Source organism: Xenopus laevis, chromosome 1L (genome assembly GCF_017654675.1).
Source record: "Xenopus laevis strain J_2021 chromosome 1L, Xenopus_laevis_v10.1, whole genome shotgun sequence".
Taxonomy (NCBI): Eukaryota; Metazoa; Chordata; class Amphibia; order Anura; family Pipidae; genus Xenopus; species Xenopus laevis.
The window spans coordinates 178,173,248-178,190,035 of record NC_054371.1 but is presented as its reverse complement, the minus strand read 5'-3'; the positions used below and the strand labels follow the sequence as shown (position 1 = coordinate 178,190,035).

The 16,788-nt window shown below is 39.0% G+C and overlaps 1 protein-coding gene across 2 annotated transcripts in view; it reads right to left on the bottom strand.

Moving 5' to 3' along the window:
• Window positions 1–16,356, bottom strand: part of wscd2.L (WSC domain containing 2 L homeolog) — a 161,765-nt gene extending 145,409 nt beyond the window's left edge. For both annotated transcript variants that reach the window (XM_018263671.2, XM_041567853.1), the window contains exon 1: window positions 15,509–16,356. The gene's annotated coding sequence lies outside the window, so the exon portion shown is untranslated. The remainder of the gene's footprint in view (window positions 1–15,508) is intronic.
• Window positions 16,357–16,788: the final 432 nt, after the last annotated feature.

Genomic DNA, 16,788 nt, shown 5'->3' with positions numbered 1-16,788 from the left:
TCACTCCTATGTTGACCTATTACAGTTGCTGTCCTGATTCTGGTTTGCTTCTATACTGAGGCCTACCTCCACCTCAGAACCTCCCAGCCACACACCACCTCCTCCAGTGAGTTGAGAGGGAACACATGGCAACATCCCTTTTCATAAGCTTTGGGGAACTACTCCCTCTCCCCTATGGGAAAAAGGACCCAGCCTAGCTGGCTAATACATTTCCTGGGGTATAGGAAAACCTTACAATCCTACATTAATATGAAGCACTGAAACCAAAGATAAATATGGTCTGCATACATGCACCAGGGTGGTCCTTGGCAGTCAGGATTTTCCCCTGGTCCAATGAATATCTGAACAAATTCTAAAGAGATACTGATACTGGGCTGCAAGAATGACTAGTATTCTAATCTCTAAGTGAAAAGAAACCTTCCTTTGGGATGGCACTTCTGTTTGCCCTTAACACATGTATTTTGAATATGCTAATTTATTGAACATTTCAGTAGAGAAGAAAATATTCCATTGATGACATATTTGTTTACTGTATTATTTACTGGCTGGATTTCTAAAGCTTTGATTGTACTCCATTACAACTACACCAATACATAAAAGGAAAAAGAAAACATATTGTTCATGTAAGAAGCAATGTTTACTATGACTTTAAGGACAGACTTAATTCATATTTATACTATATTGATTTGTACACCTCAAATCAGCTATATTTTGCCATGGGTCACATGTGAAATACTGCAGAGAATATTATTTTCTCCCACAGCAGTATATTAATTTATTTCTAATCCTCTTTTAAACTCCTCCTTTCAATATCTCTAAGAACATATGGATTTTTCTGCTGCAATAGATATTCTTTCTGCAATGATCATTTTTCCTCTTCCCTTTGTGTTCGACATTTTGTCATTTTCAGCGAAGTAATGCCGGAATGATACATCATCTTTCATGCATTCTCCTCTATCGAAGTACATCTTTTTCTGCCACTCTCATCTGCAGTGCATATATGGGAAAAAAATCTGTATTTTTACTGCAGAGAATTCCATTAATCGTTCCAGAAATCTACAGCTCAGCGTGCTGGACTCTCAATGATTTTTCATTAAATACTTACATCAATCACAGGAATAGGCTAATGAGTATTAATTGCAATGCAGAGATAACCCTTACTCATGTCTCCAGATTACTGAAAGCAAAAATATGTCATACCATTTAGGACTTTTTAGCAAATTGCAGGATTTTTGGATTTTTTTTCTGCATAATACATATTTTAGAGGTTAAAAGGACTGCAGGATGACTAATAAATTCTCCACCCAACAGATGGTGATGCCTTACAAAAGAAAATTCTAAACAACTTTTCATTTAATTAAAATGCTTCAATGTTTTGTAACCCTATCTTGTTTCAAAATGTACTTTACCATGGAGTAATGGTAGAACATGGGTCACACTGGACTTATTTTCCCAGGTGGGCCCTCACTAAATGGAGGAGGAAGGGAAAGGGTTTTGTGCAACTACCCAAAAAAAACTCATAGGGTACCAGAGACACACAAACAAAATGGTGCACTGACAAACATAGCAGAGTTGTACCCACAGATCCTTTGAGGTAGAATTGTTGTCAGATTCAGTCAAGACAAAGCTTAGGTATGTGACACTACTGTGGAGTCGCTTGGTAGATTCAAAGGAGAATTCAACCCTAAAGTAAAAAACCCCTACCCCCTACCCTACACAGACCCCCTCCCACCTCCCCCCCAGCCAACTGCTACCCTGAGCAAATGCTCCTAAGTCTTTACTTACCCTTCAGTGCAGATTCTGTCCAGTGGAGTTCACGGCAGCCATCTTCTTAGAGCCACAGGTAGTCCATTCCAAGCTATACTTGCTTTGTATTGTTACATGACACTGATCTTGCGGTCACCACAGCAGAGCGACAACAGCAAATCCAAGGAAATTATATTCCTCAGTAAGTAACCCCTTCAACATGCCCAGACCGCTTGGCTTTTCAAACTGTAACTATATCTTCCAGCTAAGGTGCTCTGGCTTAGCAGACATCTTCTTTGGAATCAAACACCACCAAAGTTCTAGTTGTTGCAATAGTTAGACCATACCGGAAACATATCCAGTATTTTGCTTATCACATTTTTAAAGTTTCAACTTTCCTCTCCCTCTGGCTTTATTCTAGTTCTGGAGTCAAACTGCTAGACTGCCATGTTAATCTGTCAGGTGACATTTCTTTCTAGTGTCACATGACATTCAAACCATGAGCACAGCTATCTCTCCGCACACCAACCCAGTGTTCTATTTCCTTACTGGTCTTAACTTGCTACCATCAATGATCCTACAGCATGAAATGGTGCCAACACTATACAGTGTTATATTGCCTGGAACATGGGTTATTTTGAGCTCTGCCATTATCTTTTATTGTTTGAAATCAAAACAACTCTTTTCATCACTGTTAGTGCTGTGACTGGAGGATTAAATCTCAAACCATCAGTGTAAAAGGTTTGTGTATTTTTAGTATTTAAAACAATGAAATAGGACAAAAGGAATAATTCTATGGCAGATACATTTTCCAAAAAGGGTTTAATGCTCCCCACACAAAAAGCCTTCTGTCCCCAATAATTCATTCAATCAGAGATATTTGAAGCTGAATCTCTCTCAGATTGTGTCTACTAAAAGTGAAGTAGGAAATTGTGAAGCTGCATTCAGTGCACTTACTTATCCTTTTAGTGACTTCAACAGCCAGCTCCTTTGAATTGTTGATAATCAAATAAAAGCCTTTACCCCATGAAAATGAGTGCAGTCTTTCAGCAGTCTATTAATTATTAGAAAGGACAGTTATTTTCAAACATAATGACATTATGGCAGATAAAGAACGACAAAAGCTTTTAATTGTACTGCAAATAGCAAAGCTAAATGACACTCAGGCTTTTATGTTCAAGTCTCTATTTCTTGCAAAGCCAACCTGTGACTTCCAGCATTCTCAGTCAGCCCATTCTATCCCAGGAGAAGTTCAGCAACACATGAAGACCAACATGTATAGATTAGTTAATGCTTCAGTTCGACCTAAGAAAAGCGTAACCTATCAGCGTATAACATATAGCAGGAACTGAACAGTCCTTCTGCATATGCTTCAAAACTGTCATGTCCTACATTCCCTTGGTAAAAAAAATAATATTAACAAGCAGCTATTTTTCACATTATGCATTGGGACAATGAACTACAATTCAATGTTTTAGAATAGTAGCCTGTACAGCATGAAATCATTGTAGATGTCATCTCTAAAACATTTACATGGTACTGTAATAAAAGTCACAAGTTTTGCCCAGGTCTGGCAACTCATAGCAACGAATCAGATGTTGGCTTTCAACTGGCTGACCAGGAATTATACCATTTATTAATTTGCTGTTGATTAGTAGTTTCTAGAGCTAGACAACTCTGCTTCTTTTCTTACATAAGGCCCTCAAATGTAACCTCTTGGCTCCCTCCCTTCAGTTAAAACATTAGGAGTCCAAATCACATGAAATGCTTTTGGTTTTTGTTAGGATTGTGTTTTTTCTGACCCACTCCTCACTAAAGCTTATAATAACAGCTTGCACCAAACCTTCGTTTTGCTGCTTCTAATGGATCAATATGAGTCAACGTGCAACCAACCATTTGTTTTGTTTTAATTTCCCTTCTGTACTAAGGAGGCCCTTTCTCAACCACTACATCATTATATTTCATGAAAGAAAGATCTATTTAAACAACTGATGCCACTTGTGATTGTTTAATAATAGTAATGGGCAAATTTGCCACTAAATTTGCAAAACGAAAATTCACAAAGTCAATTGGCATCAAGATAATTTTGATGTGTGCCGATTTCAGCGCCCGCAAAAAATGTTATACGCCTGCCTATTTTGGCCAAATGCATAAAATTCAAAGGGTGTCTGAATAATTTTGACGCACTGCCAAATTTTTTTGATGCGGCGGATTTGAATGTATTCACCCGCGCGAAACACGGAAATTCGCCGTGAATTTGCGCATGGCTAATTTATTTGCCCATCAGTATTTAATAAAACAGTCAAGCAAGTACTAGTAAGACGAGTGGCTTGTTGGCGGTTCTCAATCCCACCACTTGCATTCCCGGCCTTGTGATCAGCCCAATATCATCCACTCAAGGTGGGCATATCATTGCAACTTCTCCAAACAAGTGGATCTGCCCATGCATGCTGAAATCTTTACAGAGAATCTTTTATCCCAATGCAGCCTGCACCTCCATCTGCTCCCTAACTTTTGGTGCCAATAAAACACAAGTTAAGGATGATGCCAACATTCCTCCCCCTGCCAACCCATTTTAAATCTAGAGCCACTTAATGCAGCCCACACTAGATTCAGCCGCAGATCCCTGAACTTCGAAATGAAGCCCAGCGGTCTGCAGCTATTCGCACAATGCTTGACTTTTTTTTTACTTTTTACACTGTGTGGGCCATTGCGAATGACCTCTAAAGTATGTATAAAAGGAATAATATACACTCTATAATCAATACAGTAGAAGACTATTAGAAGTCCCTAAGAAGTTTCATGAAAATAAGGAATGCAAGCTGAGTGCATTTATAAAGGTCATGGAACTCTGAGCTGATTGTTACACATCCTTATATTTCACTGCAGGGAGTTCATTTTGTCTTATAATATTCAAAAGTTTATATAAGTCATGTGACACAAGTTAATAAAACAAAGGACTGACAGTAAATCTACATCACTCAGCAATAAGCACCAGGCTGATATGGCTGATATTTATGTACACACCCCATTGTAAAATATGAGGATATTAAATATCAGATCAGAATTCTATGACCTGTATGAAAGTACTCGGGCTGCAGCCTCATGGCTTGTATGTTCATAGAACTTCCCAGTGATTTCTAACATCCTTCTATTTTAGAATGAAGGGTATATTATTCCATATTGAAATCAGTGACATCAATAGGTTATATTCCCAGGTTAATACATTGCAAATATTTACTATATAAGTCAATGCACACTGTGAAAGGGGCATCTGACATGTTCTGAATCAATGGCATCCTTCCATCTGGAGAGGGGCTCTGATATTCATGCTGAGCACATAGTTCCATTTAAATCTTAAAGTAATGTAAAGAGGGATTATATTATTTTTTTCAAGTAAAATATATCATTAAACTTTAATCTCTGCCTCTTTCGCTCTCTGCAAACCTGCTTTACTTTAAGCTGTATGCTGCTACTTTATATTTATGAGTTGACTGTGTGCTTTGTTTGCACAACTTAAATTAAGGGGCAGATTTATTAAGGTTCGAATGGTAAATTCAGATTCGAATTTTCAAATTTTTATTTTTTTTGGTCAAAACTCACAAATTCTAATTTTTATTCACCAACTGCCAAGTTCATATACAAGTCAATGGCAGAGGTCCGTTGTACCATTTGAATATGTTAATTGCCTTCTTGACATTCGAGGTTTTTTTCGGGGGAAAAATCAATTCGAATTTGATTCGAATTTTCAGGTCGTTCGTATTGGATTGAGTATTAGACGTTCACATTTTTTTATTAATAACCTCCCATTCGAGTTTTGAGTACATTTAGTAGTAGAGTTAAAAAAAAATTCACATAACTTCGAAATTCGACCTTTAATAAATCTGACCCTAAAAACGTGCCATTTTTGTATGTGCAATGACCAAATTACAATGCATTGGCCTCACTGACTTTGCCTCATGTGATGTATGATAAAACCCACACTAAGCTACTCATTTATGCTGACATGTAGTTAAAGGAGAACTAAATCGCCAAACTAATGAAAATCCCTACCCCTTACGCTCAATAGTCCCCCCTCCCTGTCCCTCTCCCCCCCCCGCACAGGTGTTAATACCTGTTAATGCCCCATATTCTTTAATTACCCTTCGATGTAAAGTCAGCGCAGCGGAGCTCACGGACGCCATCTTCACCACTTCGGGAGTCTTCAGTAAGTAAGAGGCGTATTGCCGCATGTTCAGTTGTAGCAATTTTCCGGTCCCGAACAACTGCTGAAAGCCACGGAAATTGCCAAATCGACCCAAAGATTCCAGAAGCGGTGAAGATGCTGTTTGTGAGCTCTGATGCACTGACTCTGCATCGAGGGGTAATTAAAAACTTTTAAAAAGACGTTTACAGTTATTGAAACCTGTTCGGGGGGGGCAGGGAGGGGGATAATGGACTATCGTAGGGGGTTTCATTAGTTTGGGGGTTTAGTTCTCCTTTAAACTATTACCCACTGAATACTATATATTCTTTCAACACTGAAATAACAATACAGGATATTATTTGTAACAAATACAATACCAAAAACAGATTTATCTCCAATGGACCCCTCTGATGTTGAGGGCCCTGTATTTTATGTTATAGCTGGCCTTGTCAGCGTGCCACTTTCCTCCAGAATTTGCTGACCTAGAACTTATTTGTAATAGCAAATAGAGCTGTGAGCTGTTACAAATACAAGTCTCTGAACTTTGATTTGAGAACAGGCTTTTGTCCACATCAACAGAATTAGATATCTCATCCAATGTGTGTAGCATCTTCAACCAAAGGGAATTTTGGAGGTTTGTTTTGGTCTACACAAATGCATGACAAACTGTAAAAATGGAAAAATCAGACTAATAATTGGAAACACGCTTGAATGCATAGTATGATCCTAAAGAGATAAATAAAAGAAGCTTAAAATGTAACAGAAGGGGAAATGAGTCAATAAATCGTTGTCAGTTTCCTTATGTTCTTTCAAGAGGATTTTAAAGTGCTATGGCTACTCTCGTACAAATGTACTGATTTCCAGGAGACGACTTAGAAGATAAAGCGATTGCTCATTTAATACCAAGCAGATCATCGTAGTGCACCTGTAGTTCAGTCTCTGCTGGAATCCCACCAGGATTTGATGATCGTGATAATTAGAAGGATTACGGATGGTGAGAACTTTTCAGCTGGATGAATCCTAAGAAGGATTCAAAAGGTGGAACATGTTACAGGATGGATTCAGTTGCTTACACATTTGTAAATCTGACATCACCACTCTCTTTTTGTCATGTCAACTACTTGTGTATTAAAACGACAGCCATATAAAATGTTGCAGCCATATAAAATGATATACAAAACAAAATATGTAATATAAAACAGGCTATGTAGCTGAAATGTATATTTCTAAGTAATTTTCTTTTATATACATTTTTATAGGAAACTAGAATGCAAACATATAAAAGGGGTGTTATGGGGTATGCCAAGGCAAAGCACAGAACAATGTTCATTGCCTGCTTAGAAAAATAGAATGAATTAATCATAAAACACAGGGGCAGGGAAAGTGCATTGATCAAACCTTTGAAGCAATATTGGGCAGATCTGTAGCATTTCTATTATACTTTACTTATGCTTTAATTGGCCTTTCAGTGTTCCTACAACCTCCCATTCTTGTGCTTGAACAAAACATGAAGGCCTGTGAAGCTTAATAATGGTCTTATGCCTTTGGAAATAGATGTTGGCCTTTGATATCGCAATTTGAAAAGCAATGTCTGGGGGATCAGACTATAAGACCAACTCCTGTGTCATTAGCCACTTTTGTCAAGTTAATTCAGCCAGGCACGAAGGTACAACCCAATAAAAAAATATGACCAGAGATAATAAGATGGAATCACCACATTGGATTTACCTTGATGATCATAAACACCTGACTATAAACTCCTGATCTGAAAAACATAAGCACTGACAAAGAATGAATTTAGTAAAACATGGTTCCATACAATGTGCTTTAATGCAATTTTCTGATACTAACATTTAGGGGACATTGGGAAAATGAGTTGCTCAATGTGCCCCTATCATGCATTGCTTTCCACATTCAGAAACAAACCATAAACACAAGCTATCAAAGAATCCTACAGTGAATAAGTGCTGACATTTATAAAAAGGTCAGTATACAGCAGAAGGCTGGTTGAAGTGTTACTTGCATGCCGTCTGTTGTTGGAATGGTCAAGCTGCGGCACATTCCCATAGTAATGAAACAACATCAATATAGTGACACTGAGAATATACTTACATCTGCAAGAAATAAGAAACCCTACATCAAAAACTTACATAAAGGGCGGCTGTTAAAGGAGATTCAAGCCATGCCACCATCAACTGCTAACCTTTGTGCCCTCAGTGCTATAGCACTTGTGTCTGCTGCATTACTAATTTAGTCCTTTTAGTATGATCCTTCAGGAAAAGCATAAAATATATGAATTATCTGAATGTGTCTGTAAAACAGGGTCAGATGGTGCTTCTTACATTCACAGTTAGTGATCCCGCGAGAATTTGCCGGCAAAAATTCACCGGCGTCAAAAACAGCCGCCGGCGTCAAAAAACGAGCACCGGTGTGAAAAATGAATTTTTCAGCGAAGCGAAACGGCGCAAATTCGCCCATCACTATTCACAGTCCAGCACAGTTAGAAATTATATTTTTATGCAGAGAAGCCCATATGAAAGGTTTCCCTAGAACACGAGTGCAGCATTATTGAGCTTCTGTGTGTGAGAAACCTGTAAAACAGCCAACTAAACAAATTACAATTATTCAGCTTTCCTTGTGAGGTGACTTTGTGCGACTTCGGAAAACGAAGCGCCACAAGTGCCATCCCGCTGGCAATTTTTCATTATAGCCTGCGGAAAGGCAGGGGAAAGCAGTTCAGGGAGCTTGTCACCCAGAAGAAGAGGCGATTAGTCGCCAGGCGACTAAATCTCCCGAATCTCCCTGTGCGACTTTACCCTTATACAGCAGTGTATGTGTATATATATATATATATAAACATAAAGCAATGAGTTTTAATTAGTCGTCTGTAATAACTGCCAACACGTTACAAGTGTTCTGATTCAATAACAGAATTACACAGTCAGTATGTAAATATGTTGCAGATCAGCCCAGGAGCCACTTACTTTAATCAATAGTCTTTCTTTTTAATTGTATGCCTTTCACCAAAGGGAACAGACAGACAGGCAGACCAACAGAAGAAGGAGAGGGATACTGAGAAACAGATAGATCCAAATATGATAAATAGGCTTCTGTACTATCCCAAGGAGAAGAAGAAGATCTGTACCTTCAAAAATGCTTTTCATCTACATTGAGAAGATTCACAGCACATAATCCACACTGTTGTCAGTTGCCTGAGCTCAGAAACTCGCAATATACACTATATACAATATGAAAGCCACAATACAAGACTTATCATGCATCAGTATTTAAAAGTCAACCCTTTCACATCAACATCTTTGACTGATTTTAATATTTTATACTTGATTTCCAACGACCCCTAAGCTTACTTCTCAACAGCTACCCAGAGCAGACTGTCATCAACTCAAAACAAGATGCAAGATGGCAAACTGCTATGAAGAAGAACTTAGAAAGCCTCAATTATTACTTTTATAAGGCTACTGAACCTCTGTGCTGGTGTAGCAAGTTCAGCATAGAAAAAGGAGCTTTCAAGACATTTTGATTTTTTGGCTTAAGTTCTCCTTCAAGGTCATTTATCTACATAGTTCCAAAATGTAAAAGATCTTAACACATAAAGAATGCTTCAAGTTTTCTTACTAGGTCAACCAGAACAGTAAACTGCTTTGTACAATCTCCCAATTCTCTCCCAAATTATTGCAGAATCATTTGAAAGCCCAATGATAATCCAAAAAAAAAAAAAAAAAAGAAATGCAGCCCTGAAACCCTAGAAAAACTTGACACTTGATTTATATGTGCAGTTAATATTTACAGATGTTTGCACAAGATGTGGCAAACTTAATTATATGTAAATATGCACACATTATAGGCGTCAGTCATTCATTTTAAAAGGGAAAATACTTTTTCATTATTAGATTTTTCACTGCAAATGTTCCCTATACCATATGTCCAATGTTTATTCTTTACAGAGGAATTAATTACATAAGGAATTAATCTTTACTTAAAATAATAGCGGCTTCCTCTGTTGCAGTAAAAGGAATGTCTTCTACTATTGACTAGCGATTTACTATTGTCACAAAGAGTAGAGAGTGTTTTAGGATATACTGAGCAATATCTGAAATAAGCATCTTCCAGAGACTGGTACACCATGTATTATAAAGAAGGAAGGAAAATACAAATCTGCTTTCAAACTCACACCTGATCAGTGCTTTTCCTTAACTGACATAAAACATAAATGTAGAAGATAATTGGCTCACATAAAGACGAAACCATTTAAAAGATCAAGAGAATAAATATTTAATGTACGTCAGGCTTAACTAGCATTATGCATGACATTGTCTCGCTCACTACAGCTCTGTGTAAGCAAAATGCTGGAGAGGTACAAGTTTTGTGAGATTTAAAACACATTTTATTGAACTCATATGGCACTAGTGATGACATCAAATTCAGCACTTAGGTGGAGTTCCCGCACCTTCATCATGTGTTTTAAGAGTGGTGTGCAGGGATATTTGTGCCCTACCTCAGTGGTATTCCCCCCACTGTTCCTTAAAGAAAATGTTTAGAATTATGAAACAAGTCCAATTAATGTTTTCTGCATGTGCAAATGTTGACCTATCCATATTTCAAAAATATATTTCATAGGCATAATGATTGAGACAGTAGCAGTAGAATTGGGGTCCTGGAGGGGTTCTGCTTTGTGCACAATGGCACAATTATCATTTATTAAATTCGCCAGCGACGGCTTCGCTTACATCGCCACACTTCGCCAGGTGAAAATTTGCCAGGACAACGCTAATTCACTAAAATGCAAAGTTGCGTTCAGGTACAATGGCAAAGTTTCGCTAGCGTTAATTTGGCAAGCAAAGCGAAGTTGCACTAGCGTTGGCTAATTTGCATACGGTTAAATTTCAATGGAGGTATATGTTGCAGCAAATACATTACACTACACAAGCCCAGGGAACCTTAATAAAATAAAATAAAGTTGTTATAATGCCCTACACATGTGCCCAGTGTATAGTTTATGTGCCATATGTAAGGAAATGCAGGGGGAAGCCCAGTAACCTGAAAACAATTTATGATCTTTTGCAGCCGAAAAGTCGCCAGCGTTTTTTGAGACTTTTAAAAAGTTTTTTACAATTTTTATTTTTATCTACTCTATTGCACTCCGCCTGGTCTGAGGTGGCGAAGGCAAGTCTGGCACAAGAGGTAACGTTCATTAAAATCCGCATCATAGTGAATATGCGTAGTTACGTCCATTTACCAAAGAGAAAATTTGCCTGGCGTTAGAGTGCGAAGTAGCGCTACAGTCTATCTCCTTCTCTAGCGAATTTATGTCACCGCCTGTTAGTTAATCGGCAAAGTCCCGAAATGCCGAATTTTCGCCAGTGTTAATCACTTTGCCCCATAGACTCCATTGTATCCAAATAATTATAATTTTTAAAAAAGATTCCCTTTTTTTCTGTAATAATGACACAGTACCTCATAAATCCCAGCTAAGCTATAATTAATCCTTACTGGAGGCAAAACAATTTTATTGCATTTATTTAGAGTTTAAATGATTTTTTAGCAGACTTAAGGTATGGCGATAAGGGGTATACCCTTTATCTGGAAAACCCCAGGTCCTGGGCATTCTGTATAACAGGACCCATACCTGTACCACCCAATTGGAGCAAAAAGGAAATTTTTATAACACAAACAAAAATATAGAAAAGAAATAGCAAACAAGAATATGAGCCTTTACCCTGTATGATCTATACTACATGCTATTTGTCACAATGTGACTGCAGTCAATCTGGCCTTATGATTGTTTCAAAGGCTTCTGCTTTTTAAATATGCAACATAGGCCTGGGAACATCAGTGTCTGCCCACCTACTACATCAGTATCAGATGTGATTTTGAAAAAAACTATAGAGTATAATAAAAAAAACTGGATCCAGCAGGTTATTTGGAAATCAATTTCCCTATATGAGTCAGTGACTGGATGCGATTGAACGTGGATCCACGTGGGCAGCATTAAAGTTATGGCATCCAGCATCTCCCCTGACACTTTATTGCACAGTGATGTTTTGACTAGTCAGATAAATAGAACCAAGTCTAACTAGATATGTCAGAATCACCGTCAACTCACATGTGCATGAGGTTTTGACAATGCTTTGTCATTCTATGAGATACATTGATACATTGTACATATAAGGAAAACCGTGTTCTGTCAGGGATAAAGCAAAAGGTTCTATGGAAATGCAGCTCCAACCTTAGATACAGCTACTGTAGCTTTTGAGGTCTGGCCTACAGTGCTTCAGCAATAGCTGCGGGGGATGCAGGTTAGAAATCCCTTATGTAGATACGAATAATAAGTTGAATTCACCCTTCCAAAATAATACTTCTACTTCTGGACAAGAGCCCCCTGTGGGTCTGGACAGTCAAGGGAGATAGTCTAGACATGGTTCTGAAGCTGTACATTTCATAGGAATGCCACAGGCAGTCAGAAACACCCGGAGCCTCTTCTGACCTTCTCTCTACTGATCTGAACTGTTTAAGAGGACTGGGTGTTAGGTAGGCTATCTTCAAAACTGTAATCAAGGTAAATCACATTTAAGCTCAAACATGGAGCCTGAACAGCAAAAATGATATAAAAGTAAGAGTATTTTTCCCCCGGGTGGTATATGATGCTCTACATCAGAACCTCATTTGCTAGGAAACTACTACTGTAATTTGATGCAATTTAACTCATCAATAGAAATATGAGTTGTTTGGGCCTGTAGGAAGCCTGAGCTTGATTGTCTGTGACCTTCAAGAAGCCCCTTCATTTCCCTCGGATTTAAAGAGGTTATAAGAGTTATGCCTGGAAAACCATCTATGCAACTTCACATAAATGTAACACATATAAAAAGCAGATACAATCACAAAATTACTATTATAATAACTACAGTATCATTGATCTGTATCAAGTCCAACCTCTCCCCCTCTGCCCGTCCCATCCTTTGCTTTAGTTGCTGTAAATGCTGGGGCAACAGTCGGATAACCCCGGAATACCCAAACCCCTAATGTATAAAGAACAAAAAAAAAACTCTTGGCAATCTTCTGAATCACAATTTTTACCCTGATGAAACATGGCACTGATGAATGGAAGCAAAGGGAAGGAAAGGATAAATCACTGTGACATTCTGACAACTGTCAGTTAATAAAATATTTTAATGATCGGGGTTTGAGCTGTGAAGAGATATTCTTGCACAAAGCAGCCCTGAGCCTGCCAGAGTGGGCTGAAAATTGAATTAACTGTCTCGGTGCCAGAGAGTTTTGTACAGCTTTCCAGAATCTCGGCCAGCAACTGTCGTTTTGACAGAGGAATGCCCATGTGTCATTTTTAACCTCATTACTGCCAGATCTAGATTTTAACCGAGGTCCCTCAGTGATAATCCTAATAATAAGCTCACATTGTAGAATACAGGCAATTCTCTTCTAGTTTAGATTTCTACAGGATGACAAAGCAGATAACCTGCACAATATTTATTTTGAAGCATAATAAGAATTCATTACAAATATATAGATCATATTTGATAACCACATTAAACTGACACACACACACACACATGAGGGACAGATCTGTGGAAATGACTTGTTAACATATTCGGAACAACACAACTGCAGCCTGTCATATTATGGCAAATCATCTATAATTCATGTCATATCATCTCCATAATCTACTTATATTCCCACCAGGACAGCTACTTACACTTGATTTAGGTGAGTTGGATACTAAAACCAATCCAGCGCCCATAGCCTGCCAACTATACAGTGGCACACAGTATTAACCACTTCAACAAACCAGGGATATCTCTTGTGGGCTGAGGTCCAACATGCAGCCAAGTACAATCCCCATCTTGAACTTTTCATCAGGACTCTCATTCTAAATGGAGGGGTTCTTTTAGCATAATTCTGTTATATATATATATTTACAGCAGGTGAGCACAGAGATAAACACATATAGGGGAGTAACAATTTGGACAGCAGACTCTGCAGCTACTGGGTGTTGCAGGTTTAACATAGTCCCAGTTAGGGTTCTGACAGTATTTTTAGGTTTGCAACATAAAAATCTGCCCCAGCATTTGCAGGAAAGGGCTAGGGTGGAGGGGGAGGGGGTTATACTTATTCCTGGTGGAACTTTCAGTTATATCACTACTGTATTCTACCTTGTAAATGACACTGCAAGCTCCACGGCTACTGAGCTAAAGCCTATAAGTAGTTCCTATGGGTTTATCCAGAAACCTCCAGTTCTTTCACTGCATTTCTTCTGAACTATAAAAATGTACAGGGTTAACTAGCAATGCACTCACTAGTCACTAATAAATGTACATACTATGAGGCGGCCACAAATGGCAGTCATTCCCAGGTCAATAAAATGTTCTATTAAGCGTTTTCCTCATGGATCTGGTATTCTGAACATGACTTACAAGGAGTTAATACACAGAGATCCTCAATCACACATGTACAGGCCGTAGATTAAAATTCATTTTGACCTGATGACAAATTGCTGCCAAAAATTAAAGCAGCCAGAATCAGGGATGGCGGATTTATGGGAAACAGTAGTGAATTAAAGAGGAGTCTGTGCATTGGTGTGAGCTGGGGGTGCAAGGCAAACTCTTGGCTCAAAGTGTTTCCTCCATCCATCCACCTGTTTTCTTCTCTGTGCCTTTGTCCCCATTGTCATTTAAAGGAGCTGCCCTGTAAAGTACCAGCCAAATATACTCACCCACCTCCTGACTTTCAGGCACATCACTAATCTGACAAGATTATACTCTGCACCCACCATTGATAATAATGAATGACCCATGGATTTTAACCCATTTCAGTTGTCTGATTCCATAAATAGGCATTATATATATATATATATATATATATATATATATATATATATATATATATATATATATATATATATATATATATATATATATTTATATGCTTTTTTGTATTGAACTCAGGGACACTGTTGTTCAAATCATTTAGGGAATACATATGCTATGGGAGTTTCCTGGTTAATAAAGTGGCAAATATCTATACACACACTGCTGTGTTACCTTCTGCTTCTCTATAATGCCTAAGCTAACACTATACCCATCAATAATTAGGGGAAGGTATGAGACCAGCAAACTGGAATGAGCATTTGAGTCCCACTGTACTAAAGGCTGAAAAGTTCAACAGCCACTGATAAAGATGAACAAGAAGGGGGCGAGGGAAAGAGGGAATATTCCAGCAGGCAGAATTGTTCTCTTGCTTATGATTAGGAAGTGGCAGGAATTATTGTATAGTGTGTATGTGGAAAACTAAGGAGCTCTGTTATTTTCACCCAAAAAAAATGCTAAGGTCTGTAACACAGTGAATGAGGTTTTGGGGGCTGAAACATTCAAGAGGTTCTCCAACTTTCCCATTGAGCAGAACTACCCAACTTGACTTGTTTCCATTCATTTGGGGATGTTGGACCTTAAACTGCCAGGGAGCATTCTAGGGCTTTCTCTAGTTTAAATAACTGAATGAGTGGCCCAGTAGATTGTAGAGAAAGGTTAATTAGCTTTCCCTTACCTGTCATGTGTCACTAGTGGCCACCTAGCAGTTTGCCATGAGCTGCAATGTACAGTAGTCGCTGCAATTCCTTTCCATTGCTTTGCCTGCTGAGCACATGCCGTGCTTGATCCAAGAGGGCTGAAGAGTGAAGAAGAAAACGCAGCTGCTGGAGAGTGGAAGGCAAAGCGAGCAGCAAGTCTGCCCGGAGCTGTCGTTGGAAATCGCAAGGCTTGGGCTGCCACAGAATCTGTTGTATCCCTTGTATCACTGGTGCTGCGAGGGAAGCATAGGCATCTCAGTCGCAGGCAGTGGCATCTCAGTCGCAGGCAGCGGCATCCCTGGAGCTGCAGAGAGTGTAGGTGAAAGAGCTGCTGTCGGGGAGAGGAACTGTAGCAGCCAGTGGTGCGCTTTAGCAGTGCTTCTTCTTCTCATCGCTCTCAGTTACATCTCTATCCGGATCTCCTCGCTGCGGCTCCACTCAGCTGCACTATATTGTGAGGCCCACAGCACTGCCTACTGCTTAACCCATTCACTGCCAACTGCTCCACTGCTGCCTGTGCGACAAACATCCCAAGAGCCGATTACTGATTGTGCGATCTGTCTGCTCCCCCGTTAATATCCCTGATAAATGTGTAAAACAGACTAAATGCTCCCAGCAGCACCAACTGTCATTTCTAGTGTTGTATGTGGAGCTGTGTGGCTGGCAGCAGCTGTGGCTCTCTGTTTCTGCAGCATACACTTCAGACGCAACTGAAGAAACTGATTTTAACATGAATATGTTCAGGCTGTTGCCAAAAAGCTCCCCATCTGCTGTGCCTGTGGGTCCATACATACTGTACAACTGCCTAATAAAATGTGCAGATTTTCCATGCCTTCCCATTTTGTCACTATTGATTTTTCAATAAAATCCCCCTTTTTCTGTCTGAAATGCAGCAATAACAGATGCATCAAATTGTTAGCAGTTTTTATTGGTTTTCTAACGGCTTCCCCTGAGATATGTGGCTAGCGAAATCATTGCCTTGCTTTGCACTAAACCATAAGGAATGGGATATAATGCTGCTGCCCTAAGCGCTACTGGAGTGTCAGCTCTGCAGATCATGCCTAGCAAATCTGAATAGCTAAGAAGCAGGCATCTTACATGATGTCCTAAACAGAGCTGGAGTAGGCAAGGTTTCACTTATCCAGAATCCCTGGTCCAACTCTCTGTTTTCAGGTATTACACATAATTCACTTGCAGATTAATAAATGCAATGTTAGTTGGATTCCCAGTTACTACATTTCAATCCAAGAACATGGTA